The sequence below is a fragment of the Triturus cristatus genome, chromosome 2_2 (genome assembly GCF_964204655.1).
Source record: "Triturus cristatus chromosome 2_2, aTriCri1.1, whole genome shotgun sequence".
Classification (NCBI taxonomy): domain Eukaryota; kingdom Metazoa; phylum Chordata; class Amphibia; order Caudata; family Salamandridae; genus Triturus; species Triturus cristatus.
In genome coordinates this window covers 211,851,172-211,874,290 of record NC_140582.1, presented here as the reverse complement: position 1 = coordinate 211,874,290, position 23,119 = coordinate 211,851,172, and the positions used below count along the sequence as shown (strand labels likewise).

General features: G+C 47.4%; 1 long non-coding RNA gene across 1 annotated transcript; it reads right to left on the bottom strand.

Annotated features, from left to right (window-relative positions):
- Positions 1–10,017: 10,017 nt before the first annotated feature.
- LOC146862047 (uncharacterized) lies at positions 10,018–12,421 on the bottom strand. The gene is made up of 2 exons (XR_014978364.1): positions 12,251–12,421; positions 10,018–10,782 (listed from the first exon to the last, which is right to left on the bottom strand). It is a non-coding gene; the product is annotated as an uncharacterized LOC146862047 (long non-coding RNA).
- Between the last annotated feature and the right edge of the window lie 10,698 nt (positions 12,422–23,119).

Below are 23,119 nucleotides of genomic sequence, written 5' to 3'. Positions count from 1 at the left end.
ACATGCAACCTACGACCAGTTTCAGCCTGGTTTGTTGTAGCTTGTTTCGAGTTGCACAATGAGCACGGGACCAACGTCTGGGCATACTCCTGGCCACTTCAGGCGTTACATCAAACACCTAATAGGTGCTGAGAGCAGTGCTTGCAATAAGTCAAAGCACTGGTAATCACTCATGGTAGCATTCCACCCCCTGTTCTTTTGCCCACCCAGCCGCCTTAGATTAGACTCAGACATATGCAATTGTGTTCAATGTTTGCTATATATCTTTTTTAGAACATAATAGCAGGCTTCTTTTTATTTCATCAATAAAGAAAACAGTGCAACAGCTGTTCTCCTCAAAACCATCCAAAGGAACACATCAACAAATGATATATTTTAAAGAATGTTAAGAGTGAAGTCTTTAATATTAACTTGACACAACACCACTAAAGAAAATGACTGAAAGTGACATTAGGCCCTTGCATTTCTGTCTCTTTTTGTGGGAGATGTGGCCGAATGGCCAGAATGGTTCACCTTGGAATTGGGGAACTAGGTTTGAGCCACGGCCTCAGCTAAACATCTTGAGATTCTAGAAAAATCCCTTAATCGCTACAGTACCTACAAAAATAAAAACAGAAATGTAATGGGATGCTCCTATACCTTATGTAAAGTTTGAGCTATATAAACCTTCAAACAAATGGAGGAAATGGGGTGAGTTTGCTGAGTGCTTCAGTGTAGCTAATCATCTCCCAGCGGGTTTGTTGGCTGCAGACAAACTGGGCATAAGGGGTGTAATGCACGTACCTAAATCTAGGACCACTGGAATTATGCAAATCTGCAGCTACAGCATTTTTTTTTTGCATTATTATGGATTTGTTGCATTTACCGCATAAACCTTCATCTGCTGCATGATCTGTGGATTTTAACAAAACATAAATTTGTTCCTAGCTCATACAATTCAAAAGTTACCAAAACATGGCAAAACATGTTCCTGTGCACTGGAAGGACCTTTGCAAACTTTGACTGGTCATCTTTCAGTTGCTTATTGCTGTATTTGGGTGTTGAATTGATATTAATAAGATGAAATATTTTCCTGGATAGGACTACCATGTATAAAAAAAACCTACAAAATAACGAAGTATTACTATCACAAGATGTGCCACATTACACCACAAAATTTGCCTTTTCTTGCCACATAATTTCGTGAACCCTGCCACATAATGTCATCTTCCTCTACCATATAATTCCAGTGACCCTTTCTAAAGTCAATATACATTTGTGAAATACCGAAGTCTAGTAGGTTCCTCATCGCACTTTGTTGGGGGGCAGGTGCATCATTTTGGGTTACATCGCTAATGGACATCCTACTGACATCTCTGAAATGTTTTAGTTGTTAAAAACGTCAACTGGCACACTAGTATTTATAGCAACTTATTCAGTGACCTCTTCCATTCTGCTTTCTCCGCCATATGCAGGGCATGACCTTTGCTACTGCGACATCTGTTTCTCGAGGTTTTAGCGACAACAGTACATTTAATTATTTTATTTTACCATTTAATTTTTTTATTTTTCCATTTAATCATCGTCAGCATGCAAGTAATTAGGCCTTTTGTGTGAAACGTAGTAATATGCAATGCCTTCCTTTCTGTGCCCATACGGGAAACCAAAACTTGCTTGGCCTCTTTCTTTCGACAAATGACAGACAGCTGCAGAACAGGGTTCGCTTTCCCTTTTTGTTCTGACACTTGTGGGTCACCGTTGACCTCGTGTCATCACAAGTGCCAGGTTGAGAACAATGGGACTCCATGTTCCCCATCTGTCTCCATATGGCGCTGTGCATGTAGCACGATGCAAGGTTTCTACATAAAGGAAGTGCGAATTCCCACAGAGAGGAAGGGAACACAGACCCGCCATTCTGTCACGTTGCCCTGGGCACACCCAGCCTTGCTGCTAATGTCTTCTGGTGATACCAGGGCCAAATCACTTAAATATTGCGATTGTACAAAAATGGAAAACACATTTGATTTTTTTCTGTTTTCTCGAGCTGTGATAGTATTTGCTCCAAACTAACCTTAACCACCTGAGTAAAAGACAGAGAAAATTGATTTCATACGATTTTTGCTGTTTTAAATGTGAAGTAAATACAATGTCTTTTTTTCAACTTTGAAAAATGGGAGTACAGAATTAAATGCTCATAGACTCGAAATTTTTAATAAAACTGAGAGGTGTTTTTAGTGAAGGATCTCTTCTGATACACTTTGCTGTCAGTGAGTAGTGATCTGTTTGCAAATGCAACCCTCACAGTGCGCCATGTATGATGCGGTGCCAGACGCCAGCGCCTGCCCCAAAACTGCCATTTGTCTCTGTGGTGCATAGGCCACCTACAAAGCACAAAACAAAATGGACCCCAGTCCCCCAGCTGCTACCAAACGGGCGTGGGAGGGCGGGGGAATGGAGGGAGGTGGGAGGGAATTAAAAATACATTTTTAAAAACCCACTTAACTGGATGCGGCCGGCCACTGCTTTTCCTCCGTCCTCTTCCTGACTTCTGTGGAAGCAGGAAGCACCCAGACTTCCTATAGCCAATCACAATGCTGCAATCCAGGGTTGTGACTGGTGAGCACCCAGGGTCCCCTGAGCCAATCAGCGTTGTGAATGGTCTGAGCGCCGTGGTTCGGCGCTCAGACAGGGAATGGGACCCTGGGAATGTTCTCCACCGGGCTATAATGCAGCCTGGGTGTAGAACATGCAAAGTGTGCATGAATGTTTGTCCAACCTCACAGGGCTAGCCTAACATTCATGTCCCCTTAGTAGGGTGCTACCACTCCTTCCCCAGCCTCTAAACAGTTCAGCCTTGCGCCCACCCCCAAAAAACGGAGCCAGTACATTTAAATAAAATGATAATAACCGTTAAGTTATTATAATTTTATTTTTCCATTTTTAATTTCTCACGCAGTGAGCAGTGGGGTGATGCTCGTCCACCTTAGCGGATGAGCCGCCACTGATCCCAGTTCCCCATGCATGCTCACGTAAGGCAGTGACAACTGCCTTACATGAGCAGTAGCAGCAATAAATCACTGTTCAGCCAAACATGTGCTTTTATGAGAAAAAAAAGTATTTTATTTCTACCTCAAAGCAACATATAGGAAAAATACAACATTCGTAAGCAATTATACAGTCCCCTATGAGGTCCGGGCTCTTGTTTTTTCTGACAATTCCCTGTCTCACTCTCTCCTCGTGTTAGCGATAGTGGTTATTCCCTATTGGTAACACCCAAGGTATGCCCTACTACCAACCCAAGTTTCAAGAGTCCACTATGATTAATTGAAAGTCTATAGAATTCCAGCGCTACCTCGGTAACTAACAGTACGTTCCCTGAGGGCTGACTGGTCCAAAAGCAGCAGTAACTGCACAACGGTGTGGAGCATCAGGAATTCCTCAGTGCACTCGATCCGTGGGTGTGAGAAGCAGCTGCATTCGAGTTCGGGTGAGTCTGACTCATGCTGCCCGGGCGGCTGCATTCAGCGAGTGCAGAGTGCCTTACTTGCAATTGTGCCCCCAAACTGATTGGTGGTCCTCTGCGGCTCCTCCTGTGGAGTAAGGGTCCGGTTCGCCTCTCAAATGGGGGTGGTAGCAATGATACTGTTACGGGTCCTTCATCTGGGTGATGGTGCTCAGGTGCTTTTCTGGTGGGGAGTTGCAGTTCAGGTCGCAGTTCTTGAATCTCTCTGTGACCCCTCTGGCATACAGGGTCACTGTATCTCACAGTGCACGGGCTCCTTCCCGATCGGCATGGTGAAGTCTTCGGCGGAGGCCCCTCCTGACGTACACGGTCATGGCCCACTACTTCACTAGGCAACAGTCTTTAATACACTGCAGTCTTTTTAGGTCTTGCCTGAGCTAGCGCATGCGCTGCTCGGAGAGACATTTTCTATGCGGGTTTCCAAAGCACGACCAGACCTCACTGGCCTAACGCTCGCGTTCACGTGAGCGTGCACGCGCGCAGCCGCCAATCACTGCTGCGTGCGCACCACTCGCGTTCTTACCACGCAGTGCGTCCCGTCCTCGCGATCATCGCGATCACTTTCGCTTTGATCGCGATCGCGATTACTTTCGCTTTCACGGCCGCGCGGCCATTACTTTTACGGCCGCGCGGCCAATGCTTGTTTTTTTTTTTAATGACACCGAAGTCTTCCAGAGTGCCATTTAGGCTATGGCCAGCAGGTCTGCCAGGTCCGCAAAGACCGATGGCCTAGTTAAAGATCCCCCCCTGCCTCGTTGGGCACTATAGAGCCTTTAGTGTAGCCGCTAGTGAGGCCTTTGGTGTACCCGCTAGCGAAGCTATTGCTTCCAAATCAGAACTTTGCAGAGAGTGGACCTTCTGAAAACCCGATCTGTCACCCTGTGGCAGTCAGCCTGTTTATCAAACTTTTCTGGTAAGGGAGTCATGGTGGATCTAGTGCCAGAAATCTGGTGCAGCGCTCTTCTCTAAATACAGCGCACAAGATGGTAGTTCGGCGGTCAGCGCATGTGCCAAACTCCAAATGACACCATGAGCCATTTATATGGTGATACTCAAACAATGGCTACTTTGAGGTCTAGAATTGTTGATGAACCTCCAGAAACTGATCTGTTGCGACTGCGCTGCCTGCTCGTTCACCCGTTGGCTGGTCTGTCATTGAAGTTCTAGTTCTTCACCCCATCATTTGATTTGCTGAAGATCTCTCAACTTCATTCATAAAGGTGGCTTGGCCCACACGAATGGCACGAGAAGACTGTGATCTCTGAACGCCTTTCGTGGAGGAGTGATATTTTTCTTCTCCTTAGTGCCTGGTTGTCATCTTCTTTCTCCTTCAGTTGTAATGCATGCATGTTGTGTTGCTTCTCTGCTGGCCCTGCTTTGGTAGCATGCAGCAAATTCCTGAAATTGGCGGACGTCCTTTCATTATTAGGTCTCACCTGACCCAGCGATTGAGCTGGTCTAGCGAGACTAAGTAAGGGCTTCAAAAAATGCTACCGCCGGCCACAGCTTGCAGTGCATGTGCGCAGGCGCGCGCTTGAGCAGAGGCGCCATATAGCGTGATTACTGCTGCGCCGGCACCACTCGCGCACATGCACTGAAAGCTGTGGCCGGCGGTAGCATTTTTCCCCAGCGATCACTTTCCCTTTGGCCCCGCGGTTAACTTCCTTGTTTCAAAATGAGATGTTGCAATCCTGATCAACAGGAACTGGATTATGGCTGCTAGTGCCTGCCTCAAACCATTGCGTAATCCCTCCTTAACTAAAGATTTTCATCATAGAAAGGCTTGCTTCCTACTGTAAAATTCCATTCTTCTAGAAACTTGTTTCATGTTGCAACCACTTAGTGTTCAAGCCAAGTAACAGTATTTCGTACTCCCCTTGGTGGTATTAAGTGGACTGACCTCCGAAAGATAAAGGGCTAAGCAGACCCGCCTGGATTCAAGCAGGTGCCTTCCAAGTGACGAGTAGCCACGAAGCAGGTACATCAACCATCCCGCTTCCTGCTAGAGAGTGAGCCTGCTGTACCCCGATATGCATCTATTACAGTGTAACGGTGTGCCTTTTAATGCCACTTACACGTTGCTTGTCAGCGATTGCGCAATTTTTAACACTACGTGTGGACGCAAAATGTGGCATTTTGAGGCAGGTGAATTTGACATTCCAATCAGCGTTCTTGATCCAGAACCTTTCCATTTTCTAGCAATGTTCGATCGAGCTATTTAGCAGACAAAGACATTTTGTTCTGAAGTACCTTCTAGTGATTCGATAATTTGCATATTGTTATCTCTTTATGAGTAATTTCCTTTCTTTGTGCTAGATTGGTACAAAATAATATGGTTGATTTGTTGCATTTTCGGATCCGTCGTATCATTTAATCATTCAAGGTACAAGGAAGTTGATCTAGAATTTAGAGATTAAAGTTCTCTCCTCATGTTAATTATTCCTTGAATTCATCAATAATTATCTTTCTTACCATTAGCTAACTAACCTGTGTTAGGTTCAAAGGTGAGTGGTTTGCATCCCAGACAGTTCTTTGCGTTATTTTTATTATTTTTTGATAGGTGGATTAGCATTTTAGGTGCCCAAGAATGTAGTGACTGCCAGAGTTTTCCAGGATATTATGAATTTCCAGAAAGCCAAGCAAGTCGGAATTTCAACGAATGCTGGAGGGGGGGAGGAGGAGACACTGTTTTAAAAATATAGCCTGATTAACCTGTTCATTGCACTCAGAAGTTTTTCTTCCTTGCAGCATTGCGGCTCAAAGGCATAGATTTATTTCAGTACGTTACCACCTTTTGCGCATATGATGTTTACCCAACTATATAACCAAAGTATGGTAGTTCTAATATATTGTAAACTTACTTCAGAATAGATACTTTAAAGGCTTAAAATGTGTGGTACGCTGGTGTTGTACCACTTTGGCCGCCCATTCCTTGGGCACCATTTTAAGTGGTACCATGCAACGTATGTACCTAGATCTGTAGATTACTGGATGCTTGTGATCCCTGGGTTCAGCGATATTCATTAGGAGGTAGGGTTTTGTTACTGCCGGAAAGAATCTAATCAAAAGTTCAGATATCTCTCAAGGATTTTCCCACAAATGTGATAGGCTGGCCTCGTCCTTACGTGTATACTGTGTGATTATTTCTCCAGGCTAAAGATACCCTTTGCACACACAAAACTACACACACAACCACACATACAGCCACACACACACACACAACCACACACACAACCACCCACACACAATCACCCACACACAACCACCCACACACAACCACCCGCACAACCACCCACACACAACCACCCACACACAACCACACACACAACCACACAACCACCCAACCTCACACCCACAAGCACACACACAACCACACAACCACACACACACACAACCATGCCACCCCACACACACAACCACACACACACACACAACCACGACCACACACACACATCCACACACAACCACACACAACCCCCCCACACACACACACAACCACACAACCACACACACATAAACACACACACAACCACACACACACTACCACACACACTCAACCACACACACTCAACCACACACACTCAACCACACACACAACCACACACACAACCACACACACACACAACCACACAAATAACCACACCCACAACCACACACAACCACACACAACCACAATCACACACAACCACAACCCCACACACAAAGGGAGGAGACAACTGCAGCAGGACCTTCGGCTTGATCAGGACAGCAGAACCACTGGAAAAGGAACCCTCGGGCCTCGGCAAGACCTGGGCAGCAAGAAGTTGTCACTAGAGACATCGTGATCCTATGAACAATAGTGTCATCAATGATCTAATCCAAACTGTAAACTGTGACAAATAAACTTTCCTATATATTGCAGTACCACAAAAACAGCAACAAGCATTGGCATAGCCAATAGGTCTTGCCTTTGGGACCTTATAAGTGTTTTGCCATTCAACAGTTGTTGTTGCACCAAGGATATTGTGCTGCATAACTAAATACTTATAAGGTCCCAAAAGCGAGACCTATTGGCTATGCCAATGGTTGTTTACAGTGGCCCTCCCGGCATACGGGGTTGCCAACTCTGCACTGCACATGGGCTTGCTTCGGCCCGGTCGGTACAGCACAGCAGAGAGCTCGCTTTGCGGAGTCCCTACTCTAGCATACTAGGTCACCGACTATGTCCTGCAAACGGGCAACGATCCGATCGGTGCTGCAGCCATTTCCTCGCAGTGATAGTCCTCTTGACAGGGCTCCCCACTGGACTTCGCTTGCTCCAATGCTCTTCTCGTCCTCACAGGGCACACTGGTCTTGGAAAATAGGCAGGCGCTGGTGCTCTAGGGCAGGTGGTCTTGGATTGTCGGATGAAGTCCCCCCTCACCCAGCAGGGAGGCTAGCAGGCCTAGGCCAGTCCTGATTACAGGCAGATGTCTTGAAGAGCTTCTTTTCCTCACACAGCTCATCTGGCTGCTCAACAAATACAATTTTTGGGATCTCAAACTCCCCTTCTTATAGTCCTTTTCGAGACACCAAATGTGATTTAGGGTCTGACTCTTTTATGTGTTATGTTGTGGTCTGCTTCCTTGGACGTATCCACTCCTGTACTCTTTCTTCCTCTTGAAAAGCAGTCTGTCACAGCAGGAGTGGCCCCAAAGCTGATAATATAATCCCACAACACAGGCCATGGGAGTGACTAGAGTTCACACTTGGATGTCAGCCACATTATTTTGTGCATCAAAAGGTTATCCCAGGGCCCCAAGCCCTACTCTCTAGGATTCCTTCCTGAGAAGTGACCAGGCCCCTTCCTTGCAACCTCTCATTGAATCAAAGAGCACCCTTTGAAGTGTACAGGGGAAGCCTGGCTTTCCCTTCTCCAATGTGTGTCCCACCCAGCTTACAGAAATATAGCAATACACAAATTTGTCTGGGGGGATCTCTCTAAATCCTCTCCATGTTTCACCATGCCCTGGGTCTCCCCAAAAGAACCCAGGGCATGCATGAATTGTACCATCCACATCACACATACTCCCAGTGCATGTATGCAGCCACACACACTGCATAGTACTGTATCCTCCCGGTACTGTACCACTCTTAGGCACACATACATCCAGCACACTCATTCACTATGCACACTGCACAGCACTACATCCTTCATGTATTGTATCACTCATAGGAAAACTTACATCCAGTGCATGCATTAACCATGTACGTACTGCCCAGCATCAGATTATCCCTGTATTGTACCCTTCCCAGGCACACAAACACACAGCACAGATACACCACCTCTGAGCTGCGTTGCATTTCACAACAATGTGATGTAGACCTAGGGTGAGTGACACACACAGCAGTGGAACTTTAAACAGGAGTGAACCTATAGACCACACTCCAGTGACACAGGTTTAAAAGGACCTGTTCACTGCCCATGATCACTACATTGTATGCTGCCACCAGTGCACTCATGCTGCTTAACTTTTGGTCAAGGCAGTAGACTTCCACATCTATGAGGGTAGTGATTTGGGTGCCCCTCCCGGTCCAACAAGACAGCAATCTGTGAGACAGGCCTATGTTATTGCACACACGCATGATCAGTGTTTGCCTATGACAATAAAAATCATCATTAGTGATCCAGACATTAGTACAGGTGGGCACTCGGCAGGGGTGCATGTCCGTTACCATGCAGAGTACCTTTCTGTCTCAACACTCAGATATCTTTTTTTCCTAGTCTGATCCTTATCCTAATACCAGCTTCTCTGCATGAGCAAATATTATGAAAATGGGTGCTCTTAGTTTTCTCCCTATGCCTCAATTCCCTTATCTCATGGATCTGTAGTGCCCAGTTGCAGTTTTACTCTGATGTTAAGCAGGAAATAAAAAAATTGACATTTACATGGCACGCACATCACAGCCTCTCAATCCTCAACTACTCAAGGATTCACACACCATTAAATCCACTGCTGTAAGCAGATTTTTGTTTTCTGGTCATGGATATTTGTCAACACTCTGTACACCGGAATCTCCAAACAACTCCTACACAGACTCCAGACCAAGCAGAACCCAGCCACAAGACTCATACTTGACCTTCCTCATCGGACCTGATGCAGCGCGAAGATGGGGAAAAAGCACATTTTTACAAATATCCTCCCTGCCTCGCAGACCCGACGTCACACTAATTTATTCACACACACATTCATTGGTGGGGCCCATAACACCAACACTCATTCGTCACACCTCACAAGTCTGCACACAGGAGGGGATGAATGTTTTCGCGCTGGACATGTGGGGGTACCTTATTACCTATAGGGACGAAAAGTTATATCACAGAATATACATTTGCATCACCACCTATAGGATCCTAACCTTAACATCAAGGCACTCCACCACTTGGTCGACAGACCAATTAGTTGGACTGGTTGATGGTGATTTAGAACCAGCTAAAACACATTTAAGCTTCAGAATCCTCTAATCACTTAATGGAAAAACCACAAACTCATTCTTTCTGTTAATCAATTATTTGTTTATCTAAATATTGTTTGCAATTCATTTTAGCATTTCGGTCAATCAAAGTTTCGAATTTTAATCAATTAGCACAAGTCGCATGACATTTTATATTGACCTATTCTTGCTATAGGGGCTTTTCTAATTCAATTGGCTCTGCATAACCAAATTTAGCTGTTCAATTGTCCCAATAATGCAGGCCAAGGCTCAAAGTCCGGAAAGTTCTTTGCTCTGCACGTTACAGTTCCAAAGCTCTCCAAAGGACCAGGAATCGTGCAAGCATCTGTCATCATCTGTGGGGTCGATAGGGGTGTGCGGTCATCGAGCAAAAGAAGGCAGCCTAGCTCCTCCCTATTCTACTACCCTTTTTATAATAAAATTCGGGACAACATGAAACACTTCTTAGACTAAGGAAGCATAGGATTGGTCCATTTGATGAGGTTTTGCAATATCGTCTAATTTTCCCACTAGCTTGGGGTCTCATATATTTTGCTGGTTCACTTCCTCCGTGTATGTCATCTTCATGCAACATTGTAGTTGCTTGCTTGTATGTGACCATTGTTCAATTAGACCAGTTTTTACTGACTGAAGTTTGGCAGTCCTCCATGTTCCTATCCTTGACCAGGAACACTGTGCTCTGACTTGAGGTTGCAGGAGGTCTACGGAGCCATCCGAGTCTGCGCAGTAGGCATCGCGCTCACGAGACGGTGGCTACTTCTGAACTCCATTTTGGATGTCGTATTTTGGTAGGCCCAAATGCCAACTTAAGCAAAACAAACACAAAAGAGTAATTAATACACAGAAATAAATATTCTAATGTTAAACCCTCACTAATCCCTTTATGTATTAGTATTTTCCTAGCTTATAGCAACATTTAAAGCAATAAAACTCACCCTTCGGTCCAAAACGGAAACTCAACGTCACAAAAGCAACATAAATCATGCGATAATCTATTACCACACATACTATTATTAATATGCGTACCACAGTTAGTTATTAGGGTTATTCTGCCATGCAAATAGCAATGAGGCCCACGTGTAATTGGTGTTTATAAAAAAATGCAAATGGTTAAATTAATATAACACATCAAACAGTTAATTCAAATTATTATATAAGTCGGTTATGTGATTAGTATTTTCATGCAGAATAGAGGAGGTACACAACATTTTGCTTTACCTGCTCCATCACACCCACATCACACCGCACCTCAAGAAGCTTCACTGGCTCCCCATTCAGAAGCACAGCCAATTCAAACTTCTCACACACACATACAAAGCCCTACACCACACCAAAATACCGAAACAGCCGCATAAACTTTAACCTTCCCACAAGACACCTACACTCTGTCTCACTCTCACTCGCACCCACTCCTGCATCGGAAAAGAAAAACTGGAGGCTTCTCATTCTCCTACATCACACCCAAGACATGGAACAACCTCCCACAACACATCAGATCCTCGTCCTCACTTCTTGAGTTCTGCAAGAAGCAGAAGACCTGGCTCTTCATATGAGCACCTTGGCCCACACACCTACACATCTTTACCAAGTGCCTGGATATCCTTTCGAGTGACAGTATGCAATACAAATCAACATACCATAACATAACATAACATTCCAGCAGTGAAAAGCTGTCTTTATTCAAGATCTAAAACTATGTTTAATTGACCAGGCACAGACCTCAGATTAGGATCCAGAATCCATTCATTTTCTAGTGTGTATATGTCATCACCATCTTCATGGTGATCTCTGTCTCTCTTACACTTGAATATTATTTTTTCCAAGTGGGGCAGAGAACGTCTCCCCACAGTGGCAGTGTGTGCTTACCTGTATTGCTCCGGTGATCAACCACAATATTAAGTTCTGACTATAGTCTCACAAAGGCATTGATTCCAGAATATTGACATACACAATATGACATATAAAGTTTGAAGTGAAGATTTATGGTTTGCAACTTCACATTTACATACCATGAAGGTATATATTGCCTAAGGTACTTAGATGTGGAGTTAAGAAGAGTACATCTGTTCTTATCTTCAAAATATACTGACAGTCAATATTCTGGGCCAGATATTTTTGTCTGATGATATTTTGTACATCGATATAGTGCAGTAGCGGCTGGTGTATGGGCGTATTGACGAGGCAGGCTGGGGGCTAGTGGGACAAGGGACGACGGGGAGGTAGGGCAAGGGAGGGGAAAGGGTATCAAACATTTAAAAAGAAAACAAACTTACCTCCACCTGCCACCCGACACTCTTCTCCGTATCCTCTTATCGCTGCAGCACAGGCTCTTAGCCTCGCCTGTGGCCAATCCTGACGCTGGTTTCATGTTAGAAAGCAGCATCAGGATTGACCTGAGCGCTGGGACTTTGCACTCCCAGAGAGACTGGGAACCTGTGCTTTGCTGTCTCTAACTGAGCAACAACAGCTGGGTTGGAGACAGCTCAGTGTCCATGTGGGTGTGGCCGGCCTGAGACGGCTGGCTAAACCCACATGCCCACTGATAGCAGTGCTGTCCACCACTCCCTCCCTGATTGCCCCGCGATGGCCCCACCCCCGGGACACAGCCAATACAAGTTGTAAAAAACCCGATAATAAGCCTGTTTAATTATCGTCTTATTTTTCTGCTTTTGAGGATGGCGGGTGGGGTCGCTCCTGCCGCCAATGATATAGTGATATAGTGACATGCAACGTATTGCTCCACCAAGGTGTGTCTACCTGGGTCATGACTGACTAGGCAAGATAGCAAGTTAATAATTCAGTTTATACAGCCATTAAAACACCTGCCTTTCTGTGCTGGCAAAGGAGCATTGTTGTAACCTACAAACACTTCCAGCAGCAGTTTCAATAAAATGGAAACGCTATCTCAGAGAACTGGACTTAGACTTTCAACTTATTTAATGCTGGCCATAAGGCCTAAAGTAGGCCCTTACAGTGCACTGGCTCACCTTTTTATAGGGTCAGTGATTAATTTGAGCCGTGGTTGCACGATTTTCCCACTGGCACTTACTGTTTGGGGACAGGCGCTTATTTTTCTTCAACAGACTTTAATCCAGAGGAAGAGATATAAAAGCACAATGGGGGAAAGGAGAAGGAAAAGAAAGACAAAAAAAGTAACAAAGGTAAAAAAGAACCTGCACGAGTGAGAAAAAGAGGCAGGGCGTGTCTGGTGATGGGTTAAAGAACCACGAGCGGGAATCAAAACTACAAAACCTTGGTATTCGGCACCCTGACCTTCAATAGCTTCAGCCACGGGCTCCTGAGAAAAACTGTGGGCCTGTGGTTATTTGTTTACAATTGACGCAGTGGTTGTGGGGTCCCTATTCACCCTGAGGTCTTTGCATGTGTGTGAAATAATAGAATCACATGAGCCCCTCCTGACATTATGCAGGGAGCAGGACATCATTTGTGTTACACAACTGGTGTGCCACCATGATGGATGATTCATGAGTGCTTCATTAGACCAGACAAGATGGAGGGCCCACACTGCCGAGCCCTGCCAAACTGTTCATGCCTCTGTCTAGCTTTGAGCTCGTTTTGATAGACTTCCTCCCTCCCTATCTTAAACTCCCGGCCAATTGTTTGAAAATGTACTGCTTTCATTTCTATTTTTCTTCCATTCAAAGAAAAGGAAAGTCCCTTTAATGAGGTATTTTGCTTTAAGTAGAGCTATTAACTGTAACGGATCCCAACTGTGTGACAGAAACAAGAAACAGCAAGTACTTACTTTTAAAGCTGGCATGACATTAGTGTCAGCTTCAGAGCTGAAGAAAGAAATCCCCCAATGTTGAAACTTTAGTGTTAGGAGCTAATGAGTTTCATGAACTTTCCATAAGGGTACAGGAACATGATTTCAGAAAAGCTGTGAGAAAAGCCCTGCTATCTATTCGCAGCCACATTTAAGTGCATTTTATGCTTTAAGTTTAAAATCTTATTTCATCTTTTAAATAGACAAACATTCAAATATGTTTCATTAACATATTTGACATTTCAGGTAACATTTAATATAATTTTTTAGCTCCGTGCCTTAAAGAACACGCAATTGGTCTGTCAATGGCAATGCAGATTTAGAACCTTATTTTTGATGCAGAGCATAATAATAACCCGCTATTTGTAAAGCGCGTACAAATCACCCCTAAGGGTCTCAAGGCGCTGGGGGTAGTGTTGGAGATTAAGCGAGCTATTGCCCAGAGCCACATGGAGCTGGGCTGAGCTGCCACTGGCGATCGAACCGTGAATCCCGTGGTCCGGAGTCAGCTGCCCTGGCCTTTGCGCCAAACAATATATAAGCGCATAGCACAACGTTTTCCTAGGCGTCTGCTGCTAGTGCTGTGGAAGAAGTGATAGCCAGAACAGAGCTGGCCTCTGCTAAGCTAGCGCCCTGGGCGTGGGCGGAGAAACATTTGGCGCCCTTGCAGATGGTAGTACATTAAATGAGGCAGCATGGGGTCCCTTTTGTATTCACTTGTCCATACCTGGATGAGCAGGGACTGGCACCTGAACACAAACATCCTCGGACCTCCCCTAGCTCATCTAAATCACAAATAGCTTAGCTGCCTCATGCAGATAATGGTTTTGTTGATGTGTGCCAGCAGGGGTCAGAGGATGAAGGGAGGGCAAGGAGGCGGTCAATAGGGTGTTAAAAACATCGCCCGTTGTATGATAATGAAGGGCAAAATCCACTTTAAACTGACAAAACAGACATAAATGGACCGGCAGGGACAAGGACAAGGCTGGAACAAGATGAGAAGGGTGCTGCTGTTGGCATTACCTTGATGCACACAGCTCCATGTGGCCCCCCAAAATTGGTACCCGGCCTGGGCCCAGCTCGCCATGGGCCAGAGGAGATACTGTTCCTTGGTTCGTTCCATGTGGAGGCTCTGGTTATGAGAGCTTCACAATAAACATACTAAGCATATTCACGCAGGTAAACTTACATGTGTAGAATTTACTCATTTATAAACTTACTACTGCACCTAATAGTACATTTTCACTTTTTGTTATTTACGATTTCCATGTGTAAGTTTACTACTAAATGCAAACTGCATGTCTCCACCCCTCAAAACAACGTGTGAAGCTTGTTTGAACTGAATTTATGAGTGTACAGTTATCTCTAGTAGCTTTTCACACATTGGCAGAGATCTCTGCACCAGGGTGGAAAGCTCCCTTTTGTAAAGTATAGAGAAAATTTAAATGTAATAATTATTAAAATAAAATATTAGACATATTTTAATGTAAAATGAAAATGTAACCACTTCAAATATTTATCAAAACATGAAAATGTCAGGAGGAGCCTAGCGCGCATCCAAGATGGTCGCGTGAGCACAGGGCTCCCCGGACCCTCTCTGCTCCTCGGAATCTATCCTGAGAATATCCTGACGTGGCTTATGGAATCTGGGAGATAAAGACCAGCTGAGCATATATCTCTTTTCAAAACTCAAATCGGACCTGGGAATCCTGAGTTGTCGCCGTCGGAACTTTTGGGACCCACCCGACGGAGGTGACCGGGGTGAAGGTGACCCGAGGGGCCGGGCTGCAATTGAACAACAGCGGCTTCAGCGCGGTGCCAGTTGCCGATCCACCACTTTCGGTTTCGGTTTTGCACTTCAGGAGACCGGCAGGGGGGTGCGCTCGGGGTGGCGAGGTGCTTCCTGGGCCTCTGAATGAGGTTTTCTTTCACCTGCTACTAGAGTGCCTATCGCCTCGGACCCCCTATACCGACATTTTGTGGTCTTCTTGCTGGTGCCCTTACACCTCTTGATTGGGTGTCCCCTTGAGTGACCGTGTTCACATGGGGGGCAAAGGGGGTCCCGAGGGCCGCAAGACCAAGGCTTCCCTCCGCGGGGGAGCAGTCCAGAGCAATAACATGGACCGATACACCCAGGGCAGGGGGCCCTCTGGCGCTGCTGGCCCCCCCTCGGATACTGCGGAGGGAGGCGCGACCGTCTCTACGGAACTATCCCTGCAGGACATTATGGGCGCCATTGAGGGCATTAGGGAAACCATCGCGACGCAATATGAGGCCCTGGCCCGTAAGATTGACACTGTCGCGATTGATGTCACCCTGATCCGGGCCGACCTCTCCAAAACTAACGAGAGGGTCCAGGCTCTCGACACACGGACCTCCACCCTCGGTACGGAGGTGTCGGATCTGCGGGCCGCGCTTGGAGACATCAGGGTGGTCAACGATCATATGGCCCGGCGGCTTGAGGACTTCGAGGGACGGGCCCGACGCAACAACATCCGCGTCATAGGTGTACCGGAGTCCTCTGACGGCCGCCCGGTTGACCTCGTGGTCGAGGAACTTATCCTGAAACAGTTGTCCCCGGCTGGCCTAAGTAAGTTCTTTGCCGTGGAGCGGGCCCATCGAGTTCCGGGCGGTCGGCCACGGCCGGGGGCCCCCCCGAGGCCTATCGTGGCCAAACTGTTCTACTACAGGGACCGCGACGCTATTCTGCAGGCCTCACGGACCCACGGCCCGGTTCGTCATGAGAACTCGACCATCAATTTTTATCCGGACTTCACGCAACTGGTCCAGAAACAACGGATGGGATTCCAAGGGGTGAAGCGTCGTCTCCGCGAGCTGGGCCTAAAGTATTCGATGCTCTACCCTGCAAAACTCCGAGTGGAACATGGGGATCGGACAGCCTTTTTTGACTCTCCCGTGGCTGCAAGTGACTGGCTGGACTCTCTGCCGGACGGAGGTGGCCGTCCCGGACCCTCTGCGGGCACCGCGGGTGACGGGTCCCCTTTAGAATGACTTTTGGTCCTTGACTTTGCCGTTTTGCACTGTACAGTCGGGTCTTATTTCACTTGCATATTGTGTTTAACCAGGACCAGTGAGGGGGGCGGGCGGGGACGGGTCCCTTACCTCCTCTGGGGTCTTTTCGTAGAATGGGGTTAGAGGGGCGACAGGCACACTGCAAGTTGGGGGGGTTTTTTGGCCCGCAGGGGTGCAGGGTGGGGGGAGTTGGTCCTGGGGTGGGGTTGGGGGGGAGGTGGGGTTGTTTTGCTGTGTGTTTTTTGTTTACAGGGCGAGGTACTGATTTTTGTCCACATTTGGGAACTGTGCTGCAGGCTGGGGGACCCTTGATCTATTGGGGGGGATGGGGGGGGGACGGGTTGAGGCTTATGTCATGGAACGTCAATGGGTTGGGGGACCGTATCAAGCGGGGTGTAGTACTGCAATATTTGCGTCGCTTGACTCCTGATGTGGTGTTTCTCCAGGAGACGCATCTGGTTGGTAATGTTTGTCATGCAATGAACAGGGGGGGATACCGCCTCGTGGCCCATTCTGGTTTCACAACTGGTTCCAGGGGGGTGGGCATTCTCCTGCGAACCTCACTTCCGGTGGAGATCACTAAGATAGTCTCGGATGACAGAGGGCGCTATGTGTGCTTGATTGGGAGGTGGGAGGGGCAGCCCCTTGCCCTGGTTTCAGTTTACGTCCCCCCGGGCCTCCAGAACTCCACCTTCACTGACTTGGGTCGAATGCTGCTTGACCTTCCGGACAGCCTCCTGCTCATGGGCGGGGACTTTAATTCTGTGGTTTCGGGTGAACTGGATCGTCACCCACCAAGGACCCTCCCCGCTGCCCAGGCATGGCTGGGTGGGATGCTGGATACCTTCGGCCTGGTGGATAGTTGGAGATTAATGCATCCGACCCAATGTCAATTCACCTTTCACTCGGGGGCGCATGGGAGTCTCTCTAGGTTAGACTACTTCCTTATGCCCGCGGCGCAGACTGGTCGGATTCGTGAGGTCAGGCACCTGGCGCGGGGTATCTCCGACCATTCTCCGCTGTGGCTTCTTTTCGACACCGGGCCGCGGTCTGCAGGGCGGATCGCTCCCATTAACCCATGGTACCTGCGAGACCCTACGACTCGTGACAGCCTGGTCAAGGCTATGGACCAATACTTCCTGGATAACGAGGGGTCGGTGTCGTCTGCAATGTCCCTGTGGGAAGCCTTTAAAACCGTGATCCGCGGACACGCCCTTTCCCAGATAGTGGTGGCTAAGAGGGTCAAGAGTGAGGCAGTGGTGAGGCTGGAGACTGACATCGTGGGGCTGGAGTCGGCCTTGGAGGCGAATGTCACTCCGGACGGGCTTCATGCCCTCAGCCTGAAACAGTTTGAGTATGGGTCCCTGGTCACTGACGCGGCCAAAACTATGTATAGGGAGCAGCAGGGTCGACTGTACGATGCCGGGGACAAGGCGGGAAAGTTGATCGCGTGGCTGGACAGGAAGGAGAGAGTGAATCGTGTGGTCCCGGAGTTGCGTGCTGCGGATGGTGTGTGTGTGACGGAGCCTGACGAGATTGTGGAATGTTTTGCCGACCACCTCCGGGCTGTGTACTCCCCAGTGACTGACAGGGATGAGGACGACTCTCGCCTTCTTTTGAGGGATATCGCCTTGCCCGGCCTGTCCGTTGAAGACCGTGAGCGGCTGGACGCCCCCTTGTCGGCGGATGAAATAGCGACCGCGATCCGCTCCCTTCGCTCGGGCAAGGCTATGGGTCCCAACGGTCTGCCCATTGAGCTATATAAATTGCGCCCTGACAAGCTTGCGCCCTTCCTCAGTCGCATGTTCCGTGAGTCTCTGGCGGCGGGTTCCCTCCCGGCCGACCAGCGTTTGGCCACGATAGTCGTTATCCCCAAGGAGGACAAGCCGCGAGACCGCTGTACTTCTTACCGGCCTATTTCACTGCTAAATGCGGAGCCTAAGGTCCTGGCGAAAGTCCTTGCCAATCGTCTGTTGAGCGTCGTGTGCGATCTTATTCATCCGGACCAATGCGGATTCATCCCGCATCGTAACACCGCTCTTAACTTGCGGCGTCTTCACGGCGCCCTTGCCAGGGCGGAGCTCCTCTCCGAACCGGCCGTGCTGGTTTCTCTGGATGCCACGATGGCTTTTGACACCATCGAGTGGCCATTCCTCTGGGCTGTCTTGGCTAAGTTTGGCTTTGGGGAAGGATTTATTGGCTGGGTGAAGCTTCTTTACACGGGACCCATGGCTCAGGTGGTGGTGAATGGGCGGGTCTCTCGGCCCTTTGCCCTCGGCAGGGGCACGAGGCAGGGATGCCCGTTGTCCCCTTTGCTCTTTGCTCTCGCCCTGGAGCCACTCGCGGCTTGGCTCCGCTGGGAGCCCTCGCTTAGAGGGATCCGGTGGGCCCCGGGCTTTGAGGATCGGGTTTCGCTGTATGCGGACGATATTCTCCTATATCTCACCTCACCGCGGCAGTCGCTCAACGTCCTCTTTGACGTTTTGACTTCCTTTGGGAATAATTCGGGCCTCACGATCAATTGGTCTAAATCCTGCGTCTATCCGATCTCCGGTGGTCCTCCTCTCCTGCCGCCTCGGCTTCCGATCCAGGTATCTCTGAGCGGCTTTAAGTACCTGGGGATATACGTTTCGCTGGACCCGGTGGCTCGCTATGAGCAGAATCTCCTGCGTCCGCTTCGGCGATTGCGGGAGGACACGGCCCGGTGGTGCAGGCTGCCCCTGTCCCCGCTGGGTCGGGCCGCGCTGTTCAAAATGATGTCCCTTCCCAGGTTCCTCTATGCACTCCAGAATTCCTTCGACGTCATCCCAGTGGCCTACTTTCGGGAGGTGGAGAGCCTGCAGAGGAGATTGGTGTGGGACGGGCGGGCGCGTATTGCTCTTGCTAAGCTTACTCTCCCCTGGTACGACGGGGGCATCGCGCTTCCCGACATTCGCAGGTATTATTGGGCCGCGCAGCTTTCGGCCATCAACCATGCCACGTATGCGCCTGGCCTGAATCCGGCGTATGAGATGGACAAGTTCCTGCTTCCCGGCGGGGACTATAACAGGGCGCTTTACTCCCGCTCGGCTGGCCGGACCCTTACGGGTCCTACTAAGATTGCGGTGCGGACCTGGAGGGCTGCCACTGCGGCCACGGGCTGGAGTGAGCGACTGACATGTGCTACTCCTTTGTTTGCCTCCGATCGCCTGGGGAGCCTCTGGACTACGAAGGGGTTTGACCAGTGGGATACGATTGGTATCAGCAAAGTGGGAGACCTGTGGCATAAGGGCGCGGTTAAGACTTTCGCGGCTCTTCAGGCCGAATATGAGCTTACGGACAGGGAGTTCTTCCGCTATGCCCAAGTTCGACACGCCCTGCTTTCAGTCTTTGGAGAGGGGACCAAGATCCCGGTTTTTTCGCCCCTCGAGGACCGCATACTTGACGGACATGTCCCTGACAGTACTATTTCTTTAATTTATAAGAAACTGATTAATCATCGGGCTGACCTCTTGGTGCGCCTTCGGGAGGCTTGGACGGGGGATGGGGTGGAATTGGACGACGAGGACTGGCAGTCTGCACTGTCGTCCCCCAAGGAGGTCGCCATTCCGGCCCGTCTCCGGTTGGTACAGCTTAAGATTCTTCACCGGGTGTATGTGACGGGTCCTCGCTTAGTCTCGATGGGATATTCCGATGATGGGCTCTGTAAGCGGGGTTGTGGGCTCAGCGCCACCTTTCTCCATATCCTGTGGGAGTGCCGCGAGGTGGCGGACTACTGGCGCCGGGTACATACGGTTATGGGACAGGTCACTGGGGTTGTGCTGCTGCCGGAGGTGCGTCGCTGTGTCCTGAATGTGTGGGAGCCCAATGATTATAGCGCAGCTCAGACTCGGTGGGCGGCCCTGGGGAACATGATTGCCAAGAGAGATATAGCGCAGCTTTGGGGTGCCCAGCGGCCGCCCACCGTGTCAGTATGGAAGGAGAATATGGACTGGTGTATGTTCAGGGAGAAGACTGTGTATGTTGCCCGTGGTAAGCCGGGGGCATGGGGCAGAATCTGGGGGCAATGGAATGCATATCGCGGGGGTATCTGTACGCCCCCCCTGGTGGACACCGATATCGCCATGTCCCCCTGACCCTTGACGGTTCCGGGCACCTTTTGGAATGACTACATATGGACGTTCGTTTCCCTTGGCCCCCCCCCCCCGTCCCCAGCCTCCCGGTACTCCTTCCTTTCGCGTGCTGCTTAATGGTCTGAACTGGAGTTCCCCGGAGGAAGCCTGACCTGCACTGTTTGTCTTTATGCCTCGCCTTTTGTTTTTCTTTTAGTTTTTTGTGTTTGTTGGACTTAAGTCTCCTGTTCCTTTAGAACTATCCGGAGTCACTACGGGGCCGAGCCCCGGGAACCGACTGCAGCTTTGATAAATGTATATTTTATTCTGTACTTAGCGGCCGGCCCTGGTGGTTGTAGGCCCGTGCTTGTAATCGAATTATTGTTCAATAAAAACTTTTAAAAAAAAAAAAAAAAAAAAAAAAAACATGAAAATGTTACAATACATGAACTAAAGACATTAATGTTTAATAAATAATTCCATGCAAAGTAATTTAATTTACAATTAATATTATTTAAAATAATTTAAAAGATCTCACTCTATCATGAATATCCCTAACTATTATGTAGTAAGTTTTATCAAAATATATTTGTATAATTAATTTGAATGAATTTTAATATTGTATTAAAGGGTTTAATTGCTCATTCTAAACAAAAATGTAAATACTAATTTACTTAATTAAAAATATATGCAAAATGTAAAAATGTATTGAATGTCTCTCATGTAGCATTATTTCCTATAGGGTGTTATATTAAGTCTGCCTCCAAAATTTTCTTTGGGATTGACTAGCAGTACCCGTGAATGGTCATATGTGGTGCTGCATTTACTCCAAAGCTGGGCTGGAGTGCATTTATGATTTTTTGGGGACTTTTTTGTCTTTTTCTGTCTGCAGTACCATGGGAATTTTGAATGCCAATGGGCTTACTCTTGATGCAGTGGAAAGCTGGGCAAATTTTATCTCACTCCAGTAATTCAAATAATCTACATCCACTGGACCCATACATCATAACACTTTTCTTTTATCACCACCATCCTAAAAATATCAAACCTGGGTCCTCCAATGTATCTTTTTGTTGAGGTAATAGGGAATTAGATATTTAGAGAACGTGAGGCAATTCCATATGAGCACCTGGAATAAAGCAATTCCAAATCCATACCTATAACATCATCATTACACAGCTGTCACTCAAATCCATAAATATTGAGACCAGAAAACGTATTCGAAGAATGACTCATATACGATAATGTTTTTGCATGAAAATAATTATCTAAAGCCTCGATTTGAATGGTCAGAAACATTAAATCGCATTTCATACTTAGATTTAATAACAGATAATTAGCAAAATAACCACACAATACCATACAAATTCAATAATAACATTTGCTGTTTGCCTAGAAAAGGAATGAGAGAGAAAAATGGGAAAAATGAAGATTCAGCATTTTGATCCTAGAAAACAAGTATGCAGAACTGAAGCACAGCGTGCCACAGAAAGGAGTCAGTTAACCCTTCGGCCATAAGGTTATTTCCTGATCACTTTACCAGCCGACAAATTGCAGGTTCCAGATCAGTCAGGAAAGTTCCGTTCAATGGTTTGGCATTAAAGGGAAATCAGAAGTCAGTCCAACAGCATATGCCAGGCAAGGAAATTGGAAAATGACAGCCAGCCCGACTCCTCCTCCAAGGGGCAATTTTACTTTCAAAACTTCACGATTTACACCCACAAAGTATCTGTTCTGTCAGCCCAAATGGTTTTCCATTGGTTGTTCATAGTGGGCTGCTCATAGTGTGACCTATACCTCACTAAGCAATCTGGAAGCATTAAGTAATCATTTTGCAAATTCATCAAGTTCCAATTATATTATATTTCCATCCATTCCTCAGAAGTAAGAAATCCCACTTTGCTCACAGTCTGTCCATTCCCAGGCGCTCTCTCTGGGTTTGCAATAGTACTGATACATTTCTGTCAAATGCGTTGCCAAATCCAAAGTGAGTCTATTGAATACAGAAAAGAAACTTTATGAAAAGACCAGTGTCCAAAGTGAGTACTTCAGCTAGATTCTGCCTTTTGAGCAAGAGAAAGAGAAAAGCATCTGAGGCCTACCTGCAATTTTGCTGAATCATTATCACGTTATGATTCATGTAAAACACGAATCAATAATTGTATTTGAATTTTCTTAATTAATTCAATCATTATTCTTCTTTAAAGGTTATTTGTCGATATTAATCTCTG